The 23,965-nt window shown below is 41.3% G+C and overlaps 1 protein-coding gene across 1 annotated transcript in view; it reads right to left on the minus strand.

Annotated features, from left to right (window-relative positions):
* The window catches only part of LOC139463416 (tripartite motif-containing protein 2-like), a 74,537-nt gene extending 57,764 nt beyond the window's left edge, over positions 1-16,773 (minus strand). Inside the window, exons 1-2 of the mRNA XM_071244673.1 lie at positions 16,204-16,773; positions 15,430-15,512 (exon numbers count right to left, since the gene is read on the minus strand). The gene's annotated coding sequence lies outside the window, so the exon portion shown is untranslated. The remainder of the gene's footprint in view (positions 1-15,429; positions 15,513-16,203) is intronic.
* Positions 16,774-23,965: the final 7,192 nt, after the last annotated feature.

Raw genomic sequence — 23,965 nt, forward strand, 5'->3', positions numbered from 1 at the left:
ATGTTCTGGTGTTTTGTAGGTGAACAACTGACTTGCCTTTGCTTGCGTTTGTGACGGGTGCCAACGGTCGAGTTGGATACGTTCACCTTTTCGCGAACACTTGGTATCATTGCCGTTTGATGGTGATTCATAAACGTATGCTTTTGATAACTATTTTATAGTCGGAATCGTACAATCGACCATGCCCTTAGCAGCGATTTCTTATGAACATGGAATGGGTTTTGTTGCTTTTATTTAAACATATAAACTGCACAAGCACTTTTGTGTACAAGTCTCATGGAACAATTTAATTTCTACGATCGGAAGTGAGTGTATGTAGCATAATTCTACGCATAACGTCACTACCAATGACGTTTCAAAGTTACTTCTATATATGTAGAGGACACATTTCTGAATGTCAAATCCTATTAATAGAAGCAGTATTAACACTTTTCAGTATATCGGAAGCAATGAGCTTTGATCTTGAACGCCTGAACGGAGCCATTGACACCGGGTCTTATTCTTATGTCCGCACGAGACGTCGACCTCCGTCCCTGTAATTACCCTCAACCTTTATCCTATTCTGTCGAACGGCCTTGCCTACTCCATTGGTGTCTTTCAACAGATCGGTGTCAGAAAGTATAGTCCAAAGCCAGAATCATACATGTTCTTAGATTGATCTGTTTGTGGTAGCAGGATAAACATGCGCGCAAACATTGTCGAATGTGATCAATTGCAGACCGGAAGTAGCAAGCATCGATTGTGCAAACGGAAGTGCATGTTTTCCGTGACTCCCAGCTGAAGAGTAACATTGGTACACATCAAGGGGTAATTGCAGTCGTATTTAAGGGCTAGTCAAATAGTAGGAATATGATTAGCATTATATTGTCCATCTTATGAAACGGACATCTTGGGAGCGGTCTTTCTATGGCGTTCACATTCCACTATGGCGAGAACCATGGGAATCAGTGGTCAAGGAGAAGGACTGCGTGCCGTCACGAAGAACTTACACTTCTGGGATAAGTATCAGGATTAAATATTAATATAATGCCAATGGTGGTGCTAAAATAAGAACAACCAATTATCTCCATCGCGTTTGAAATGCTGCGGAAAATAACACATTGCAGAAATTGCTTCCATGGTAAGCAGCTGTGGTGAATGAACTGATACAATGACATGCGGTGATATTAGATAATGAAAGCAATAAAGACATAATTATCAATAAAGCATTCTTTGATATTACATGGTTATGAATGTGTGCTAGTTTAATCGGAAGTGTTACTGTTGATGATTTTCCACCTTCACAGCAATGCAAAATCAGAAGGTACGTTTACCAAAGGAACCCTTGTTTTCGGAAACATGTAGCTTATATGTAAGCTTCAGTACGCTTAAAAGAATCAAGCCTATTGTGATTCATAGGCACACAGTCCAAGCTGTCAAAGCTGCCAAGACACCGATTATTCACTTAAGTTGTTCGCTCTTAAGATACTTAAAGTGAGCTTCCAGTCGCTTGTCATCTCCGTCCCTCTACATATTCTAGCACATGACGTGATGGTAATAATTGATTTTGATTCTACAGAGCGTTATAGTTGACTAAGTAAACCCTATTTTGAAGTCGACATAATGCATTTAATCACGTTCTGACGCATTTCAAAAGGAACAAAACGACATCGTCGCTGTTTTGACTTAATCACATCATTTTGTATTGCTAATGACCGTTGATTTACTAGGCGTTAGCATTCAAACAAATGTAATTCGATGATTACAAAGAATCGGAATGGATTCTCTCCCTTTACGGTCAGGCGTCTTTTGAGGTTAGTTAGTACGGGCGAAGAAAAACTGTTTTCAAGCACATCAAACTTTCTCAAACAAACTTTTAATTAAAAATATGTTTTCAACGCGTTGCGAATAACTGACATATCCTTACAAGCACCTAGTAATCAATTGCTTCAATTCACAGTCTCTCCCTTGTGCAGCCAACGTACTTAAGCCGAAAAAACCATTATGTCATGGTACAAGGGCGCATGCTCGTTCAAATGTGATTTTCCAGTAGACAAGATCATCACTAGAAAACCGCCTTACCTTTTTTGCCATTTTCACCAGCAGAGCATAAAAGTAACGCGATAAGAGAATGGTTCTTTTTCACATTGTGAAATGTGTCCTCCACGCTTGTACGCATGCCTAGAACAGAACAGTTACATTCACTATCCGGGTGTAGAAGATGCATCGGTTACAATACAGCGGAAATATATCTATGACCTAATACATGCACAGAACAAATATTGACAGATTCGTTACCATGGCAACTTTCACGCAACGTTACGGAATAAAGTAGACCGATAGTGGCTGTTAAAGTTTGAATTGAAACAATTGCTTTTTGGCTCGCTTTTAACAGCTGAAAATGGTAAATAATGCCAAATACTTCTGTTTTATTGAATAGGGGTAATGGGGTGTGGTTTTGTAGGAAGGTTTGAGCATTGCCGTATGAAGAGAAGGGTTGAATAATTGAAAGCTATTGACAACATTGTGTTACGGCTTGACGCTCGTCTCGGCGGGGGTCTCGACTTTACGTAGTTCTTTAATTGAAATGTCATGCAAGCAGTCTTACGTATTTGTGTTTGGGATAACTCGCGCCTCGTGAGAAATAAAAGCAATTTGGGTTTTATTCGTTTGGATGACATAAAAATAGAATCGTCATCGCACACCATACTTTGTTTCTAATCAAACGTCCAAGAATGGGCCGGAACGTTGTGTCCCGACACCTTTCTATATTGAACGGCTGAAACAAAAGTCATTTACTTCTTTTAAGAGGTGTACGTTCGTTTTATTGGTCTCATTTCCTACAAATGGATCCCGAAATAGGGTCACACTGCTGTAAACAAGCTTACCAGCTTATGCGTGGGCCCTCGATCTGTCAAATACGGATTGGCACTTGTCCGGAAGAAGCATTGCAAAAACTCGCGTAATGTTGTTTTCGGGTAAATATATTATTGCGATCAATCACCGTTAAACAACATATATTATTACCACTAATTTAAGACTTATGCCAACAGATAACTATTTCAATTTCAATAACCATGTCAAACATCAATTATTAAGATAAGCATATCCTACAGTGCCCCTGATGCAATGTCCGCTACCGAATAATATTTTACGAGCTCAATCGTGATGTGTGCGTGCGACGTTCTAAGTAACTGACAGCGACGGAATCGCGCCCATTAAACATTCAACTTCAAAAACCATGGCAGTCATCAATATTTAAGATAGTAAATCCTACTGTGCTAATGTTTTGTTTGTTTGTTAGCGCCGCGCTCAGCAATATTCCAGCTATATGACGGCTGTCAAGTCTGGACCGGACAATCCAGTGATTGACATCATGAGCATCCACGCAATTGGGATACGATGACATGCATCAACCAAGTCAGCAAGCCTGACCACCCGGTCCAGTTAGTCGCCTCGTACGGTGCGCATAGTCGCCTTTTACTGGAAGCATGGGTTGCTGAATACCAGTTCTAACCCGGATCTTTAAAGGGGTACTGTGCTAATGATACAATGCTGTATGCTGTGTGCGCAGCGATCGTAGTTACTGAGGATGGAATCGCGGTTTGAGCTTAAATCACGACTTCATCGTAAACTTTATACGACAGCATCCGCTGTAAACACCTATCCATACAAATAAGATAGTGAGTGAGTGAGTTAGCAATATTCCAGCAATATCACGGCGGGGGAAACCAGAAATGGGCTTCACACATTGTACCCATATCGGGAATCGAACCCGGGTCTTCGGCGTGACGAGCGAACGCTTTAACCACTAGGCTACCCGACCGCCCCTACAAATAAGATAACCATTTAAGTGACCGATTGACGTTTTCCCTGCATGTGTAGCTGATACGACGACAAAGTTACGTATTAGACATTAAATAACTCTGTAATACGCGAGCAAGAAAACGTCAAAAGGGATTGTATTATACATCAATTCCCGTGGTGGTCCTGGGTAAGAATATAGGTCCCCAGCAACCTATGCACATCTTTAATTTTGTATCTCAAAAACGAATTTTAACATTCAGTTCCAAACATTAAACATGTAAAGGACGGGCCATTATGTGGATACTGTCATCACTCTGTCGTTTTTGAATGCCATTCCATCTACACCAAAAAAAGGTGAACCACTGAAGCAAAATTTGTGTTCTTTGTATTTTTCTTTGGTTAAAACAGCAATTTCCGAATCGATGTGGTAAAGAAGAAAAGCCAAATCCTTTTACAAAGCTGACTAGCTCAAGAAATTGCGCATCCTTCATTTACACTGGGCGGTCAGGTTTTGCTCAGAGTTCACCTGACGTGACTTTCTATGGAGGGTTGTGAGATCTTAACGCAGATATATATATATATATATATATATATATTATTCCTCCATAGGAGAGTTACAAACATATAAATACCGTATTTACAAGTGTACGAAAACAGGCATTCTTATGTTAAGTCTTTCCCTGCTCACATGTCAGAATATATAACGTTTCTTCACAAGGTCTATATATTTCTTCAACTGGACGAGAGCTTTGACTGCAGCTTTTGCAAAGTTCTGTACCGTCTCTGCGACGTGCATACATGTGTGTGTGTGTGTGTGTGTGTGTGTGTGTGTGTGTGTGTGTACTAGTCCGGACTGATGCCGATTAATAGAGCTAGCCCACTGAGATACCATGCTGCAGTTAAACACGAATACCCCACTCAGACACGGTATACTGACTCATGCAGCCCTATAATGTCGAGCGCCAGACAGGGTAACAACATCTTTTAACGTCTTTTGGTATGTCGCAGCCGGGGATCGAACCACAGACCTTTCGCTCTAAGGGCGGACGCTCTACCACTAGACCACGGAGGCGGTTCTCGACTTGTTGAGAATCGAACCACAAGGTACAAAGTTGAGAGAATGAGAAACACCCACACCAGCATAGTAGGGTGACATTCATCTGCCAGGACATTACTAACAAACCCGATCCTGTCGGAGCTTGTGACAAGCAACGGTACTGTGGGTGTATCCTGTACCGGATACAAGGGAAACAAATACACTTAAAACTGATTGAATAAAAATAGATACATTTCTTGATTAATATACTACACAGTAATTTGAAAATTCAACTGAATAAAAGCGATAAATACATTTCCATTATCACAGAAAAAAAGTCCATTGTACGATTCCAAACGCAAATATATCACAACCATGTGTTTATAAATCTGAAATAAATATTAATGATACCGAGTGTTCGTGAAGGGTAAATACTTAAATTGCATGTGTTGTACACTATCATTTCTGTGTGCATTAAAAACAATGCAACATTGCAGACAATTATTATAAGATCATTAAGGTTATGTTATACAAAAAAAGAGCTTTGATATTCAAAATGACTCATCAATAAGCGCGAAGTGTCAGAAACGAGGTTATTAAGTGGGTGGCGTGATTTGCTGTATCCTACGCCAAGCCAATAAAGAACGCAGTAATGTCACATGATACAGAGCCCTCGCATCCTGTGACGGCGAAGATAACGGTCAAGGATGGCGCATCCCGTTTGTACGTTATCAATACAACTGCATCATTAATTAATACAGGTTACCCACGTCAGCTACTTTTTATCGGGGAGTTTGTGCACGTGGCAATTGAGAACTTGCGGCCTTGAACTAAATGACCTACGAACATGAACATTGGAGTAGATGGGTTAATGCGGTAGTGGATCCTAGTGTCTCGATCAGTATGTGTGTTCTACAGGCTGATGTCTGTTCTTTATGATGGCCGATAGGGTTGTTTTCTCTGTCGGGCGTGTCAATAACTATTACGATTGATAACAACCGTCCGAAGGGATCTGTGATTTGTGCGTGTAGGTAGTTTAAATGACTGTGTGTTGGGTAATAACCGTTATTTATGTTGTGGATGTGATTAAAATCTTCTGTACTGTAATAGTTAAAAACAACCCATATAATTTGGACATTATATCAGTTTCATCACGGAGTGTCATTGATGTGGGTGAGGTAAGGTGAGCTGAAGTGGGGTTTAACGTCTCGTATGTTATTGTTGGGCTACTATATGGACGTGTACGCATACATCCATATGTGTGTGTGTGTGTGTGTGTGTGTGTGTGTGCGTGCGCGCGTGCTAGTTCGGACTAACGCCGGGTTCATAGGGTTAGCTCACTGATATACTATGCCTCAGTTTAACATCGATACCCAACTCAGACACAGTATAGTGACTCCGAGGAGATCATTCCTTGTTTTAGCCCCTGAATGCCGAGCGTCAGGTAGAGAAACAACAAGTAGCATCCATCACACCACCGAGACGATCTAAAAACAACGATCACTGGTACGGTGCTGGTGACTGTATTCTTTGGTTTAATTTTGCTTTGAACAATATATGCCTGCGTGTCATCTTGACCCACATGCTCTTTCAAGAGGCGGACAAACTTAGACAAATAATCAGCACGAATCCGGTATAGATTTCTGGGATGCTTTAGGCACGCAAATCTACACAGCGAAATGCGTCGCCTTAGACGACAGTCCAAGCGGTGCCCGTGGTATATTGCTGATAAACCAATGGTCTTAATCAGTAGTCAAGATCGATTAGAATTCAATATCGGTGGAGCCTGGCGCGAATAAGGGACACAACTCTGCACAGATAATTTTGACCTTAGATGCCTCGGTTCCCAGCGCCCATTCAACATATAAAATGTATCTACTAACACACTATGAATCTTCCTTGGCATTTTGATAGGAACATACATCAACAGTTTTGCGTCGACGGATGTAAAAGATTCAAAAATAAAAAGTGTATTCACTTGAAAATTAGATTATAAAAAATGTACGGGCCGGGCCATAATCTGGATACTTTCATCACCCTGTCGTTTTTTTAACGGCATTCCATCTACATCAAAAAAGGTTACCATTGAATGAAAATGTGTGTTCTTGAAGTTTTTCTTTTGTTAACACAGCAATTTCCGAATCGATGTGGTAAAGAAGAAAAGCCAAATCTTTTTACGAAGCTGACTAGCTTAAGAAATTGCGCATCCTTCATTTACACTGGGCGGTCAGGTTTTGCTCAGAGTTCACCTGACGTGACTTTCTATGGAGGGTTGTGAGATCTTAACCCAGAGAGGTATCGTATCGAAGTAAAAGATCTGATTTTAATGAGATGGCTATTTATGGGGAGCTTGAAGAAGTGTTGTTTTACTCCGGAATAAGCAGGACCACGGTGACATGTTGAGGTGGGTAGGTGAAATGGGGTTTAACGTCCAAGATTATTGCACTTACATAGCGACGTGCATGCATGCGTGCGTGCGTGTGTGCGTGTGTGTGTGTATGAGTGTGTGTGTGTGTGTGTGTGTGCTTGTACTAGTCCGGACTGATGCCAGGTTCACAACGTAAGCCCACTGAGATACCATGCCGCAGTTTAACATGGATACCCAACTCAGACACAGTATACTGACTCCGAGCCGACCAGTCCTTGATTTAGCCCCTTAATGCCGAACGTCAGGCAGGGTAACAACAAGTATCAGCGTATAACGCCATTTGGTATGACGCGACCGGGGATCGAACCAAACCACAGACCTTCCGCGTTATGGACAGACGCTCTATCCACTACACCACTGAGATGGTCTAAACCAACGATCACTGGTATGGTGCTGGTGACTGTACTCTTTGGTTGAACGCCGCTTTGAACAATATATGCCTGCGTGTCATCTTCACCTACGGGCACGGTTATGAGGCGGACAAACTTAGACAAATAATCAGCACGAATCCGGTATAGATTTCTGGGATGCTTAAGACACGCGAATCGGCACACCGAAATGCGTCGCCTTAGACGACAGTCCAAGCGGTGCCCGGGGTATATTGCTGACAAACCAATGATCTTAATCAGTAGTCACGATCGATTCGAACTCAATATCGGTGGAGCCTGGCGCGAATAAGGGACACAACTCTTCATAGACTTCTGACCTTAGATGTTTTGGTCACCAGCGCCCATTCAACATATAAATGTATTTACTAACACATTAAGAATCTCCCTGGGCATTTTGATAGGCAAAGATATCAACAGTTTTCCGTCGACTGATATTACAAAATGCAAAAAATAAAAAGTGCCGGGCAAAAGAAAGTAGATTAGATTTGACCAAATAATTACAAACGTTATGAAAACGTTTTACACCCTTAAAACAAGTCGAAAACACAACTACGGTGCCCTTATCAAATACATTACTATCGAATAACTATTTCTTATTTGTTTCATCTTTAGCCGCCACCATCAAACATCGGTGAATACTTTCTCTTGCCCGGCTGTTAAGAACATCAATTATTTTTATTCTTTGCTTTTCCGACAGAGAAATAAAACCTCCACTTTTAAGGCGAAATCTATGGTCAATGTATTTTGTAAATAGAAAGAAATGCACAAATTGTATACATATTGTACATTGTTTTGATTACTACTGATTAAAGTGTTTGCTCGTCGTACTGCTCGTTTTGCTCGTCGAATCCCCACACGGGAGCAAAGTGTGAATCCATTAATGGTTATACTGCCGAAACATATCTCCAATATTGCTGAAACGGCAAAATACCAACCGCATGCTCTCCATAAATGGCAGTTAACCCATTAGTACGTCTACAAGGGTAATAACACACACATGGCTTATTAGTAATTGCTTTATAACGCAATACAAAATGCCCATCGCATACATCATTGTCACACGTTGTAGTTCCATATAAAGATTAAATGTCAGTGCAAGAAAAGAACAACTCTTGATTATCCGTCGAAGCAGATTCCATTTGGTAAACAACTTTGAAAAATATTTGAATGGACCACTGAAAATCAGTGATGACACCAGGTGTTCGCAAAAAGGGTAAGCATGTCCTGCCCTACCAATACCCGCCATTCAGACAAATTGCATAAAGGCGTAAGTATTTTGTGTCTGACGCCGCCATTCGACGACGGCCTGTAAACAAACCAGACATTGAAGTGACACAACAGTGCATTTTGTTGAAGCTAATTAAAAAAACGATATTAACTTATAATTACGTCTGCTGTAAACAAGAGCAGAGATTCTTTTGCTTATAAGCACAGAACCGTGTTTAATATTCATTTTGAGACACAGAAGGGGGGAGTTTGATTATCTCGGCCCAGACATTTCTTTTGCAGTTAACACAGCATTGATAAATGCTAATGAGTTTATGATGAAACTCGAGGACAACCAGAAGAAACATCGACCTAGTTTAAGCAAATATAAAATGTCAATGCGAGAGAGTAATCAGTCTTGATGATCCACCGAAACAGATTCTATTTGGCGTAAAGGGCAAAACAGCTGAAAATAATAATATGAATGGACCACTGAAATTCAGTGATGACACCATTGATAACGTTATTCCTTGCAGAAATTCTGCTCACGAGATGAAAGCATGGTTCGAAGTGAATTCAAAATGGTTAATGCCGCTGAGATGAGTTTTTCAGCTGTATTCCAACTCTTAAAATTAACACCGGAACATTTTCTACCATGAAAACTATAATACACTGGAGATAGTTAAAAGTAGATATTTCAATGCACCAATAGTCGACTTTCCCCAGATAAGATACAAGAATGACTAATGAAATACCTATTTAAATATATATGAATCTTCAAAGACATTAAACGTCAACGCCAGAGAATAATCAGTCTCGATTATCTGCTTAAACAGGCAGAGTAGACGAAGTGATGAAAATTATATGAATAGATCACTGATAGCTGAGTATCGGACTTGGGTAAGCATTCCTGTCCTTCTGTCAGTACACGCCACTTAGCCAATTTGCACAATAAAGTAAGTATTTGTTTGTTGCCTAACCCCGCCATGCGACTTCCTGTAAACAATCTGGACCAGACATTCCCTGGACTAGAAAGCGCGTTTACTGGAAATGAAAACGATAAAACGTTGAATTACTTCTAATGCGTACAAGTGCAGATATTATGTTGCTTAAACCGCTCAAATACGAATAGTTCCTGCCTCAGACTGTCTGGGTAACGGGTCTCCTAACGTACCACTGGTCAGCTGAAATGATCGATTGCACGTAGACCTGAACACAGATCACAATTCAGGCGAAGTTAATGTCGTTGGCGCAGAGTTGTTGGATGGGTGGCCCCGTCCGGCAGCTTGACTGCGACAGCATCTACAGCTTCGGTCCTGCCCTACACTTCAAGGGTACGTGTCATAGTATTGTGTCCCTGTATAGGTCATTGGTTGGAACATGTGGCATGATACTGTGTGCCTGTATAGGTCATTGGTTGAAACACGTGTCATAGTATTGTGTCCCCGTATAGGTCATTGGTTGGAACATATGGCACGATACTGTGTGCCTGTATAGGTCATTGGTTGGAACATCTGTGTGCCTGTATAGGTCATTGGTTGGAGCATGTGACATGGTACTGTGTGCATGTATAGGTCATTGGTTTGAACATGTGGCATGATACTGTGTGCCTGTATATGTCATTGGTTGGAACACGTGTCATAGTAGTGCGTGCCTGTATATGTCATTGGTTGGAACACGTGTCATAGTAGTGTGTGCCTGTATAGGTCATTGGTTGGAATACGAGTCATAGTAGTGTGTGCCTGTATAGGTCACTGGTTGGAACACGTGACAAAATATTGTGTGCCTGTATAGGTTATTGGTTGGATCATGTGTCGTGGTATTGTGTGCCTGCAGTGGTCATTGGTTGGAACATGTGACAAAGTACTGTGTGTCGGTATAGGTCATTGGTTGGAAAACGTGTCATAGTAGTGTGTGTCTGTATAGGTCATTGGTTGGAACACGTGATAAAGTACTGTGTGCCGGTATTGGTCATTGGTTAGAATACGTGACAAAGTATTTTGTGCCTGTATAGGTCATTGGTTGGAATACGTGTCATAGGAGTGTGTGTCTGTATAGGTCATTGGTTGGAACACGTGATAAAGTACTGTGTGCCGGTATTGATCATTGGTTAGAATACGTGACAAAAGTAATTTGAGCCTGTATAGGTCATTGGTTGGAACACGTGTCATAGGAGTGTGTGTCTGTATAGGTCATTGGTTGGAACACGTGACAATGTACTGTGTGCCTGTATAGGTCATTGGTTAGAACACGTGACAAAGTACTGTGTGCCTGTATAGGTCATTGGTTAGAACACGTGACTAAGTACTCTGTGCCTGTATAGGTCATTGGTTGGAACACGTGTAATAGTATTGTGTGCCTGTATAGGTCATTGGTTGGAACACGTGTCATAGTAGTGTGTGTCTGTATAGGTCATTGGTTGGAACATGTGTCGTGCTGTTGTGTGCCTGTATAGGTCATTGGTGTGAACACGTGTCATAGTAGTGGGTGTCTGTATAGGTCTTTTTGTTCCCGAAGAACAATGATATGGTATTGTATTTCTGTTGATCAATGATCACTGTAAGTGCGAGGGCTCAGTGGTCAGATGTGAAAATCTTTGCTGAAATAGCCCAATGGTTAGTAGTGTCAACACGCATGACAGGGAATTAGCCCTTGGGAGAATCAGGGACAGCATCGACATCACTGTCCCGGAATGTTTAATTACACAACATATAAACAATAAACAACAAATACAAAATAAGCGGAATACCTGCTCTGACAATATAAACATAAGGATGGGCGGAGATTTAAACTGAGGCATTCATGAGTTCGACCTCAGGCATAAATCAAACACAAATATAGTAAAGAACAACAAGAGAAAATGACAAAGCCCTGGACATGGAACTTATGGTCGTGATTACCGACACAGCTCAGGGGATAACCTATTAAGGCTATAACTGCCATAGCATAAATAGCAGTAATTAATTAGTGACATAGCTGTACAACTCATTCAGGATGGCAGACAGTCAATGTAAATTAAAATAGGGGATTAACAATGGGGCTTAGCATCTTCAAAAAATGCAATGAAGTGATTCTAGACATAGACATGTTACGGATACAGGGTAATTAGCCTTTGTTCATTCGGCCGCTATAACATGTATACAAGACCCGTGCATCGGTATAGTTCAATGATCAGAACACTGGCTATGATATTATTTTCTGGCATCTGTATCATTGTATTTTTGGTCTAAAATTATGTTCGTCACCTTATTCATGGTGGTGTGTGTACTTATGCTGAAAAACGTACTCAGACACTTGATATGTGTAGCAGTAACTACACTTTATGAATTATATGTAAATACAAGAAAACCAAACGTCTGGGAATAAATCTACATGTGATCATTTATTCCTGCTTCCAAAGCTATATTCTGGATGTCACGTCCGCAATGGCCTTTGATATTTACATGTTGCTTCCCTCATGAGTTGCCTCTACACCGACTCCCACTGGCTGCAGTCAGACGCTGCCTCGTCAAGTATTTTATCGTTTCAACTGTGGCCATGCATACACGTCTCAAGTCTCAGACGGGTCATGTTTAAAGCAATCTTACGCTAAGTTCACGTCGGTTCTGGTGTATAACAGAAGTATTAGGTTACAAAGCTAAAATAAAGAAAACATTATGAAGCAGGAATTCTCCAAACGGCTGGCAACACCATTTAGCATTTACTTCTGGATTATACAATCCTCTGCGGGTCTCTCTTTAATATTACAATACGTGGACTGGTGAGGCCGGATGTGTAACTCGAGAAGACCCCGCGAATGGTAGGAAATTAAAGGTATTGATCGGATGTCGCGTGTGGTATGCACGAGGGCTCGTGGGTGTGGAGTGTGCACTAGACATGATTGATGGTGTGATTAAGGTGCAGTGCCGGATTCAACTGGCTGAGGCTTAGACTGCATCTGACTGGGCGCAGACCGTGACCTACTGGAGAAGCCATTGCCCTGCAACTGGGTCGTCTCATGATGTAGCTTTTGGTAGCTATTACTATCCCCGAGGTCTCTTAGGCACACGGCGTTTCCATCTGGACTACAGTTTGGTTTCCAAGGTCATATTTTCAGGACAGGATGATAGGAGACGCCGTAGGCACTGGTTTGAAGATAAAATGCTTGTTTGGGTGGGGTGGGGTGAAGTGGCGTTGGGTTGCGTGGGGTGGGGATGGGGGTGGGGCCTGGGATGGGGTGGGTGGGGTGTTATTGAATGTTATACTCACATGTATTCACATGTCAACTGGATGATACGGGTGTAACCATCTTCCGTTGTCGCCAAGACACACGGCGAAGTCTTCTATACGCACAACACGTCAGGGCAATATTTGTATGATAGGAGCGTTCAATTATGCAAGACGTATTGTGCTGTACTCACATTGCACCGACGTTCGTGTCGACTGGGTGATAATCAGTTTATGTTGGTTAGAGTATGGTTCATGTCGACTAGGTGATAATCAGTTTATGTTGGTTAGAGTTTGAATATACACCTTTTGGAATCTATATCACATTTACAGAGGAACCAAGAATGGACGAGACGTGAAGAGTGAGTGAGTGAGTGAGTTGGGTTTAACGCCGCTTTAAGCAATATTCCAGCAATATCACGACGGAAACGTGAAGAGGCCTAATCATCAATTTGTGGACTTTCCAAGTAGACAAGCTTGGTTGGATTGGTTTGGTTGGTTTGTTGTTTAACGCTGCACTCAGCAATATTCCAACAATATAAGGGCGGTGTGTAAAAAATAGAATCTGGACCGGACAATCCAGTGATTGATATCATGAGCATCGATCCACGCAATTGCTGAAGACCTATTCTACCCCGGATCTTCACGGGTCGCTTGGTTGGATCCTTGATGTGTCTTTACAAGCATCGGTGATATATAAGCTTAACTACAAATTGTTTTCAATGCTGTGAAACTTCATCACGTCAGAAGCCCCATAATTTGGTTATCTGTCCATCTTTGTGGTGAATATGTGTTTATGTTATTTTCACTGTGCAGTGAATATTATTAGTGATATTGTCACTGCACGGAACAATTGGTTGGTATGTGTACTGAACCATTTACCGTAACTTCTTTCAACATGAGTTCGGATTTCAAGCGTTTCACGTAGAAAAACGGATTTTTCTTATTTTTCGCAAGTTTAAAGGTTTGGAAAAAAATCGCTGATTAAAATAATTTTCTATCAAAATAATTATTAAGCGGGGATCCAATTTCACACCCCATGTAGTAAACGCCTGATGAATAATTGATGGATTTGACAGAAAGCAGCTGGCCAATCATATTGCTAGATTTTATGAGTAACGATAAATAAATGTATGCGACAGCCATGATAAGTACCACAAGACGTCATTTCATGAATTTATACGACAGAATTAAAACGTATTAAATATGTATGATCTGAAAAGCTTTCATCGTCGTATTAATGAAAAGAATTTCAGGTGAACAGTATTTCTCCGCGTTGATGCGAATAACGACACAATTGTATGTCCGTCTTAATGAAGAGACGGTTGTCATCCAAACGCTATTCCGGCAATTTGAAGGAGTCAGCAAACTTTGCTGAGAATAATGCTTCTTTGCAAAACATCCGGATGATGTTAATGAAATACAACACCAATGTACATAGCCATCGGGTTAATGGAACCGTCGTGACACTGGCTGTGGCACAAAGCTACTCATCTGTCATCATTGGCACCGGCCATTGATCTCCTAAACACACAAGGTGGGAGTTGGGGGTGGGTGAAATGTTACAAGACATTAACACATCCGGTAGACGTAACACGGTGACCTAATTCCGCATTTTGGATCCTGGTCCTTTCAGAATAAGGGATCTTTTATCAATCGATGCCAACCTAAATGCACACATTTCTATGGCAGGAGTCGCTGTTGAATTCTATGGGCGAATTGAGCCTATTTTGGTATCGTTACATAGTGGCCAAGTAATTATTGCCTCATCAGCATTTTCTTAGAATGTCGCAACATTAACACGGAGCTTTAGACATGCATGTGAAATATCAAAGAAATTGTGCAATACTGGGAAGAGACACCGTACGAACTGGTTCGAGGATAAAGATGCATTTTGGAGGTTCATTTTAGCTTGGATATCACACCAGCACTGGCTTACATGTTTATAAAAAAGACACACTTATGTCTTATTATGTATCTACTGCCTCCAATCAGAAACATAGGTGTCAAGTCTATTCCAAAGTGCTACTTTTTTTAGCTACATTATCATGGGCAATTTAGGACAAGGCAGACGTGTATGGTTACTAAATTATGTCGTTTATGTGACACTGAACAACAAGGTTCCGAAGAAAACCCGAGTCATCTGATCATCACTGAAACCATTCGGCATAACACCGTGCATGTACCTTGACATCAAGGTTTGGCCATAACTAAGACAATCACACCCGACCCACTATATAATGCTCGGTTGACGCATTGGGCACAACAGATGATTATGACAGAGCGTAATGCACTTTATCGACGTGTTTTCGACGTATTCACCCAGCATTCCAGGTCTCCTGGCGCCGCACTTGCAAGGTTATAAAAGCATAACTCACCTATCACGGGTAGCAGACGATAGTTGAATCAGCCAACACTCCAAGCAGACGATCAATCCGTAAACTTCTCGTCTGTTAGGTATCTGAGGAGAGGAAGTCCCAATAAACATGTCAATGGATCGCCTTCGACTACTGTTCTGTCGATTTGAAACAATGGGATGCACAGATTAAAGTATGTACTGACCGAACGAGACAGACGACGCTCCCATAGGATCGATATCTTGAATTGCCGGTTGTGCGTGAACCTCAACAGAGCAGTCGGTGTTAGAGTTTTATTTTGTGATATGGACAGAGTCTTGTGAGGTCGTTTGTAATGAAATAGCAAACGGCCTCAGTTTTTAATCTTATTCTAATAAAGAAGAGGGTTTGGCTTAAAAGGAGTGTTGCTGCCATTAGAATAGTAACTTGATGCAGGATTGATCAATATTCTCAGAACGAATGAATCCTAATTTCTAGACTGTAAGACGTCATATATTTGCGCTCTTGATGCAGTTTGAAGATAATATATTGGGATATATGATGCATCTTAATCTGTATTATTTATGTATATAGAAAGATCATGTCGGTATCAACATAATATCATTCTTGAAAATCCATTAGGCTTACAAGTAGAATGCAGTTACAGCTACCGAACAAGACAATCAAACACATTTGTACAAGCGTTTCAGGTTTGTTTTGCCAGTATATTTCCCTGAAATCAATCTCAGTTTCCCATAGCACCACGGGAACAGCAACGTGAGAGTATTGATGGAAGCCCTAATGGGTAGTATCTACCTCAAATCCTGTTATCCTTTGTGAATGAGATCTCCTTGAAGCTGGTAAAGAGACAATGTCAGCTCCAATTCCGCTACCAGACGATGTGTCCCGTGGCCCTCTGTCTCCCGTCAGGTACACACACAACCGTATCGGTCGCCGGCTCCTTGCCCTGTGCCGAGTTCAGGTCCACATCCGGTGCAGCGAGCTTCTAGCACAGAAATCCCACTTGGATCCGATATCGATGTCCAATTGCACAAGACATGATCTAACGATTATTTGGCTAATAGGGTGATATTTTCGATACATAAAACACGGCTTATCTCCAGTGTAACTGCCCAAGATCCGCACTGAAAATGTCGTCTGCCAGCTTTGACAAATCCGTCTCCAGATGAAAGCCGACAGGAACTAGGTGAAAATTTTAGTAGTTCCAGTATAATCATTCAGCTCTTGCCTGCAAAGTCTCGCGTATCTCATCCACTTGCCAGAATACTGAATGGAAGAAGAAGCATTCCACGCGCAGACGAGAGGCTATCGTCTGCTGATATTGGTGACGCCGCGAGTTTTCGTTCCACAACACACGCAGAGCTAGATCACGTTGCAATGGACTGCAACTGGCAGCTATAGGATCATAGGCTCGTGCCTCACACGTGCTATACGTGACTTTTGCCCTAGAGAATCCCGATTAAGTTGTCCAAATGGAGTTTCCTCGTGTTTGTATCACATATCAATCAAACGTCCCCTTCCAGCCCTAAGTCTATGCTGCCGGTACCGTACATGGCTGTGGCTGCATTCTCCATGGTATTGATTTGTTTCGGTTTTCTTTGAGATCAGAATTGATTCTGTAAAATACAGTCTTTATTCAGCCGCTAAAGACTCTGCTCTAGGTTATAGGAACATGATCAGGAAACGTCAACTGAGATCTCGCTAAATTACATCACCCCCATCTTGTTCGTATTCATCTCGGAGACATTATTGGTTAAAAGGATAAAGCGATAGTGATGGATCTCACCCATACAGACAGGCACGATTTAAAACAAATTACGATATACTGCTACTAAGATGAATAGTTTACATTTTCTGTGTGAAGACTGAATGTTGGTGGTACATATAGTGCGTTGTGGTTTCAAAATGGCATATTGGTTTACCTGTTAACTACCTCGTGTAGATCGGGTTAGAATTGATCTTCAGCAACCCATGCTTGTCGTAAGTGGCGTCCAACGGGATCGGATGGTCAGTCTTGGTTGATGCATGTCACCTTATCCTAATTGAGTAGATCAATGCTCATGATATCAATCACTGGATTGTATGTTTCGTCATATACTGGCTAAACATACTGGTTAAACAAACAAACATAACTGTTAACTGCAGCCTCGGCCAAGTCCCCTCCCTCCCCAAATTTCAATCCCATTTTTCAAATTCCTAAATCCGCCTCAGCGGTGAGACAGCACGGATGATCAAGAATGTTCGTGTCGCGTAATTACGGCAACGATAGTGATGAAGGAGTTACTGCCCTTGATGTTTCATATTCGTTGGATCTGTCTCATTAAACACCATAGAAGTAGTAAGAGTGTATTCGTTTCTTATGTGGTTATGATATTTTGAAGATATATTTTCCAGACCGACGGTATTTCGTTTGGATGCGACTGCGTTTTGTGTGAAGATCACGTAGCACAGGAAGAGAACGTAAAATCATAACTATCTTCCCGTTAAACTTTAACTCCTGATCGATAATCGTCGTAAGAAAAGTTATTAATCAACACAGTCAGCAAATTATAGTTATATGACGGAGGCCTACATGATTTAGTCTGGACCAGACAAACCGGTGATCAAAAGCATGAACACGGAACAACTCCATCGAGACACGAGGACGCACTTGTTACCCTGTCTGGCGCTCGGCATTAAGGAGCTAAAACAAGGGCTGGTCGGATCGGAATCAGTATACTGTGTCTGAGTGGGGTATACATGGCACGCACGCACGCACGCACGCACGCACGCACGCACGCAATAATCTTGAACCCGACGTAAACCCCACTTCATCTAAGACAGAAAATATGTTATTTTCAAACGTGTGAGCGAGTTGGGTTTAACGACACTTTGAACAGTATATCAGTTATATCATAGCCAGGTGAGCTTACAATAAATCAGTGAGCCTGTATCTTTACCGCCCCGTGAGCACATCCCGTGGGGTGCGGTGATCCCCAATAAATCATAATTGTTACCCTCGACATAATATATATACATACCATACCGTATACAACTGTCTGGATGATAACCCGTGTTGATCAGCCATAAAGTATTTGGATGTTTACCTCGGTAGAGTGAGTCAGACTCTAACGTAACAATAAAAGCAGGTGTGTGAATTTAAATGGTTGGAATGGCCTGATTAATTTTATAGCATAAATTTTATTAATTTTATAGCAGAAACTGTCGGACAAAAGAAAGTACACACTCATGTTTGATGGTGGCTAAACATGAAACAGACAGGAAATGGTTATTCGATGGTGATGTGTTTTATACTGGTATCATAGTTGTGTTTTTGGCCTAAAGTTTGCAGTGTTTCAGCGACTGTTTTCATCCTAATATCAACGTTATAAACTTTTGTAATGTTTTTCTCAAACCAAGTGTTTCACATCTTTTGTCCGTCAGTTTATTAATGTGAAAGCAAAATAGAATTTGTCCTTGGTTAATTATGCCACAGAAAGTCATGAATTTAGTCATGAATGAAGTCATTGTCTTTGAATTTAAAGGGATCACTTAAGGCCGAGTTATTGAGGCGCTGCAATCTGAGTTGCTAGTTGCGCCCCGTGAAGATCCAGGTTTGAATTGGTCTTGAGCAACCCATGCTTGTCGTAAGATGCGTCTCACGGGATCGGGTGGCCAGGCTCGCTGATGTGATTGATGCATGTCATCGTATCCCAATTGCGTGGAACGATGCTCATGATATCAATCACTGGATCGTCTGGTCAAGGATATATTATTTACAGACTGTCGTTATATAGCTTGAATATTGCTGAGTGACGCTTATAAAACTGAAACAGCATTCAACGTGGCGTTGAACTAAACTCACTGAAGTCCCTACGGTGACTGGTCAAAATTGTTCCATACGTAAAAACATCCGACAATAGCAATCACCTGTACCAAAGCGCTTCCATTATGGTTCTTATCATTTTAAATATATACAGTGAAAGCTGAAATTAAAATAACATGATATTGGAATATATTATTCTGATAAAGTAATAATTTCAGATACAATTTCTTCCGACGATTGCATCAAAATTAATTGAAGTTGTATCATTGGGTAATTTTTAACTGAATCACCGGTAGATGCGGGAGAAAACGCGTATGAACATGTTTGTGTATTGTGTTTTGTTTTAGCCAAGATGGCGAACGTTTCCGAGCTTAAACGTATCTAACTATTTCTCCGGTCCCTTGTCGTTCGTTGTATCCATGTTCTACTGTACATTGTATTGTAAAACGAACGGGCATAGCTAAAAGACTTATCATCTCGATGTTTAATGATTTACGTATACTCCCCCCACATATATTCCAGATGCTATTTAAAACAAATCGGGACTTCCGGTATTATACAGTATATTGAACAAATTTGACTGTATCTTGGGTAATTTTAGGGGCAGTCGGGTAGCCTAGTGGTTAAAGCGTTCGCTCGTCACGCCGAAGACGGGTTCGATTCCCGACATTGGTACAATGTATGAAGCCCTTTTCTGGTGTCCCCCGCCGTGATATTGCTGGAATATTGCTAAAAGCGGCGTAAAACCATACACACTCACTGGGTATATTTTAGGATGCAAGACATATGCAAAGTCAAACATTATTCCTGGGGGGATTCTTTGACCGAAGTACTTGAAGTCATATGGGCATTCTGATTGGATTGTCGTCCTTCGCATACCACATTCATCGATAGGAATCAAGTCTTCTTGAAATGGGCGAGTGGTGACAAGTGCCTGGACTATTCACTGCACATGAATACTTTTCAGGACCTTTTTTTTTCATCAATCCTAATTGTGAAACATCCCATTTGGCTTAGCGAAATGGATACCCGATAATTAAATATTAAGTTGGATCAGTATTTATCAGAACTTCGATCAAGTTGTGACGCAGGAACAACAAAAGTCGTGCGCTGGTTGATGTGTACAAGTGTATCTTTATTATACTTCAACATATCCGTGAATTATAACAAGTAAATGTAAAAGGGGTTTTGTCCAACATGTTTCCCTCGACATACCATGTAGTTTTCAAACCAGTAAATTATTAACAATGTCTTATAACACAAAGAATATGAAGTTTTGGAAACATTTACTAATTTGTACCTCGGGCAATTCTAAATGCAAAATATTCTTACTTTTGCATGTTTCCCATAGTATATGACTCTTTCAAAATATAGAAATACATGTATAATAAATGAGATTTACATTTGAAACCTCTTGCTAGGGCCTGAAAACAAATAATAATCTCCTAATTTAAGAATATAGCAGTGCCTCGTTCTACAAAGCGATCGTTGCGATACGACCAATATGAAATAATGAGAGTTACGTTCATCTTAGCACTACGATCACTTTGTGGAACGGGGACCAGGCGGGCGGATTCCATTGTAGCTACTACTACTACTACTACCACTACGACTACTACTACTACTACTACTACTACTACCACTACTACTACTACTACTACCACCACCACCACCACCACCACCACTACTACTACTACTACCACTCCTACTACTACTGCTACTACCACTACTACTACTACAACTACTACTACTACTATTACTACTACTACCACTACTACTACTACTACTACAACTACTACTTCTACCACTACTACTACTACCACTACCACTACTACTACTACCACTACTACTACTACCACTACTATTACTACTACTACTAGTAGTACTACTGCTACTACTAGTAGTAGTATTAGTAGTAGATTATTAGAAGAAACGCATAGTTAAAAAATAAGGATATCTATTAAGCGGATGTAAAAGTATCTACACAGAATATGTGTGAACACAATCAAATGAAATTAGACACAGTGATCGAGAAAAGCATTCTCGTCATTGTCAGCATTAATGCAGTTCATTCATTGCACATGTGTAGCCACAAGGGGGCGTCATGGTCAGTACCTGGTCACACCACCTCTTGAAGCCGTCACTGCTCGACACCTCCTTGGCACTGATTGCACAAGTCTTCGGAATATTTCGTGGGGAATTCTTCGCCATTCCTCCTGTAAGGCGTTGGCGAGTTGTGCCAGTGTGTGGGGACGCTGGTGACGTTGACGGACGCGTCGATCAAGTTCGTCCCACAAATGTTCAATCGGGTTGAGATCAGGCGATTTGGACGGTCGTGGAAGGACATTGATGTTCTCATTAACAAGAAAATTAACTGTTGCACGTGCTGTGTGGGGCCGAGCGTTGTCATGTTGGAACAGTTCCCTCTGGCGGTCCAAAGATGGGAGGAGGTGAGGACGCAAAATTTGGTCTATGTATCGGTTTGCTGTGAAATTGCCCTGGACAACCACTAACTGTGATCTACCCGTGAAGGATATGGCTCCCCATAACTAACACTCCCACCACCAAATCGGTTCACCTGTCGAACTCAGTTCGGCGCAAAATGTTCATGTCGACGTCGATATACACGTTGTCTTCCATCCCGTCGTTGAAGAAGAAAACGTGACTCATCGCAGAACCAAACGCATCGCCAGTTCCTGAGATCCAATGCCTGTGCTCTGTTGCACCACCGGACACGTCGTTGACGGTGTAGACGTCGCAAGACAGGTCCAACTTTTGGTCGTCTCGCTCGAATTCCCACTTACCTCAGACAATTTCTGATGGGTTGGTCGGAAATTCTTCGCATACCAGGCACTTGTCCTGCAGTGTCCGTTGCTGTAGCAAATCGATTCCGAAGGTGATGCAACCGGATGTACTGATCCTGAGCAGGGGTGGTCACTCTTGGTCTTCCACTTCTGGGATGATTTTGAGTCGAATTAGTGCGGGTATATCGATCCCATAGTCGAGATATGGTGCTTTGGTGAACGTTGAAATGTCTTGCAACGGCAGACTGGGACTCCCCTGCTTCCAAACGTCCAATGGCTATTTTTGGGTCAGCTGCAGTTAATCTTGGCATTTTTCGATCTCCATTCACGTCAGAAAATTTGTAATGAACTGATGAATTTTGTACGGTCTTTTATAGTCAGTGTCTCTACTCTTGTTTCCAACATTTTGCACGTCCATTGTGCAGAAAACAAACTTTTCTGAAAGCAATTAAAATGATTAACGGGAATCAAACATAAGAATTGTCTTAATGACGATTGCTGAGGAAAAAATCAAAATGGAATTCTGAAAACACCTATGCGTTTCTTTTTTGAAGAGTGTATTTTGATAAGCAGTGTCTGCATGTGGGCTTGTTCCCATCTTCCCGAGGCAAGAGAGTTAACTGACAAGTCAAGTTTCCAACCTTGCCGACCTAGGCTGAAATTCCTAGGCTCGATCGTAGTGCAACCAGTGGCTATTACGAGTTATGTACCTTCTAAGCCTCTCCTATGGACCAATAAGATTCCACCTCTCTAACAAAATGGCGGCGCCCAGTCAAGATTCTCTGATCGATAATCAAGATCTATATTGTGATAAAACGGGTCTTACATAGCAAAGTGCATCAAATCACGTGAGCACCTTGATTTAAAACATGTAAAGATTAGGAAAATATCTGTTGACAACAAGTTTGCGGTGCATATGCTTTGCAAATCCTGCAATCGACCGAAATCTGCATGACAGTTTACGAACCGGATTTCGATTTCATTACGCGATTTTGATTGGACATACATAGACTCATTTGTCCAACCAAAATGTTGCTCCATAATACCAGCCTCGTTCGGCTTGGGTGGAAACTGGACTTTTATAGTCAGTTAATTCCCTTGCCTCGGGAAGATGGCTGGTATCCTACTCTCTACGTGTGATGTAAAGTGACGGTGCCTAGCTTTTATGTGCATGTTGGAACGCGATCGATATCAATCATCCTTGTTTGCCATAAAAAACTGATTTCAACATTCCAAATATTCCGGGGATAAGAACCAAATTGAGTGAATAATTGCCATAAATTCATAACAGGAAAGAAGTATTACAATGACGAATATACATTATATTGTGGAAATATTTAAATCTCAGTATCCTGTTTTCTGTAACGCTATTGATTCTAGACTGATACAGAAAGCCTAATGTAAATGGGACAAACGGTGAGTCCAGGCAATCAAAATTAATTCCAGCCCAGGGCCCAGTTGCACAAAGCGATCTTAGCGCTACGACTGTCGTAAGCCTATGTTAAAGTATGGGAGTATACGATCAACTTAGCGCTAAGATAGCTTTGTGCAACGGGGCTCCTCGATATGAATTTTACCGTACGGTGTATATCTATCTATATGAATATTTATTAGATATTAAATATATTTCCTTACCATGTTTGTGTATTTAGTACTAACATACCACATATTGTGCGTATGAATACCTTGGGGTGATTAATATCAAGCAATCGTCCTTGGGATAAGCAAGTCTTTAATATCCACACATAAGTCATGGGCGGATACAGCCTTTTTAAAAAAGGTGTGTGTGTGGGGGTTGGGGGGGGGGTTGGGGTGTGTGTGTGTGCACAATTAAGGTCTATTTATTGTCTTTGGTGGTAATTTATACACCCTCTATACACGCCCATGTATGTACAGCTCATATGGAGTTTGTCGTTTCCGTAATGTCAAACGCATGATGATATGGCTC

This window comes from Haliotis cracherodii, unplaced genomic scaffold (genome assembly GCF_022045235.1).
Source record: "Haliotis cracherodii isolate W230 unplaced genomic scaffold, xgHalCrac1.p SCAF_16, whole genome shotgun sequence".
Taxonomy (NCBI): Eukaryota; Metazoa; Mollusca; class Gastropoda; order Lepetellida; family Haliotidae; genus Haliotis; species Haliotis cracherodii.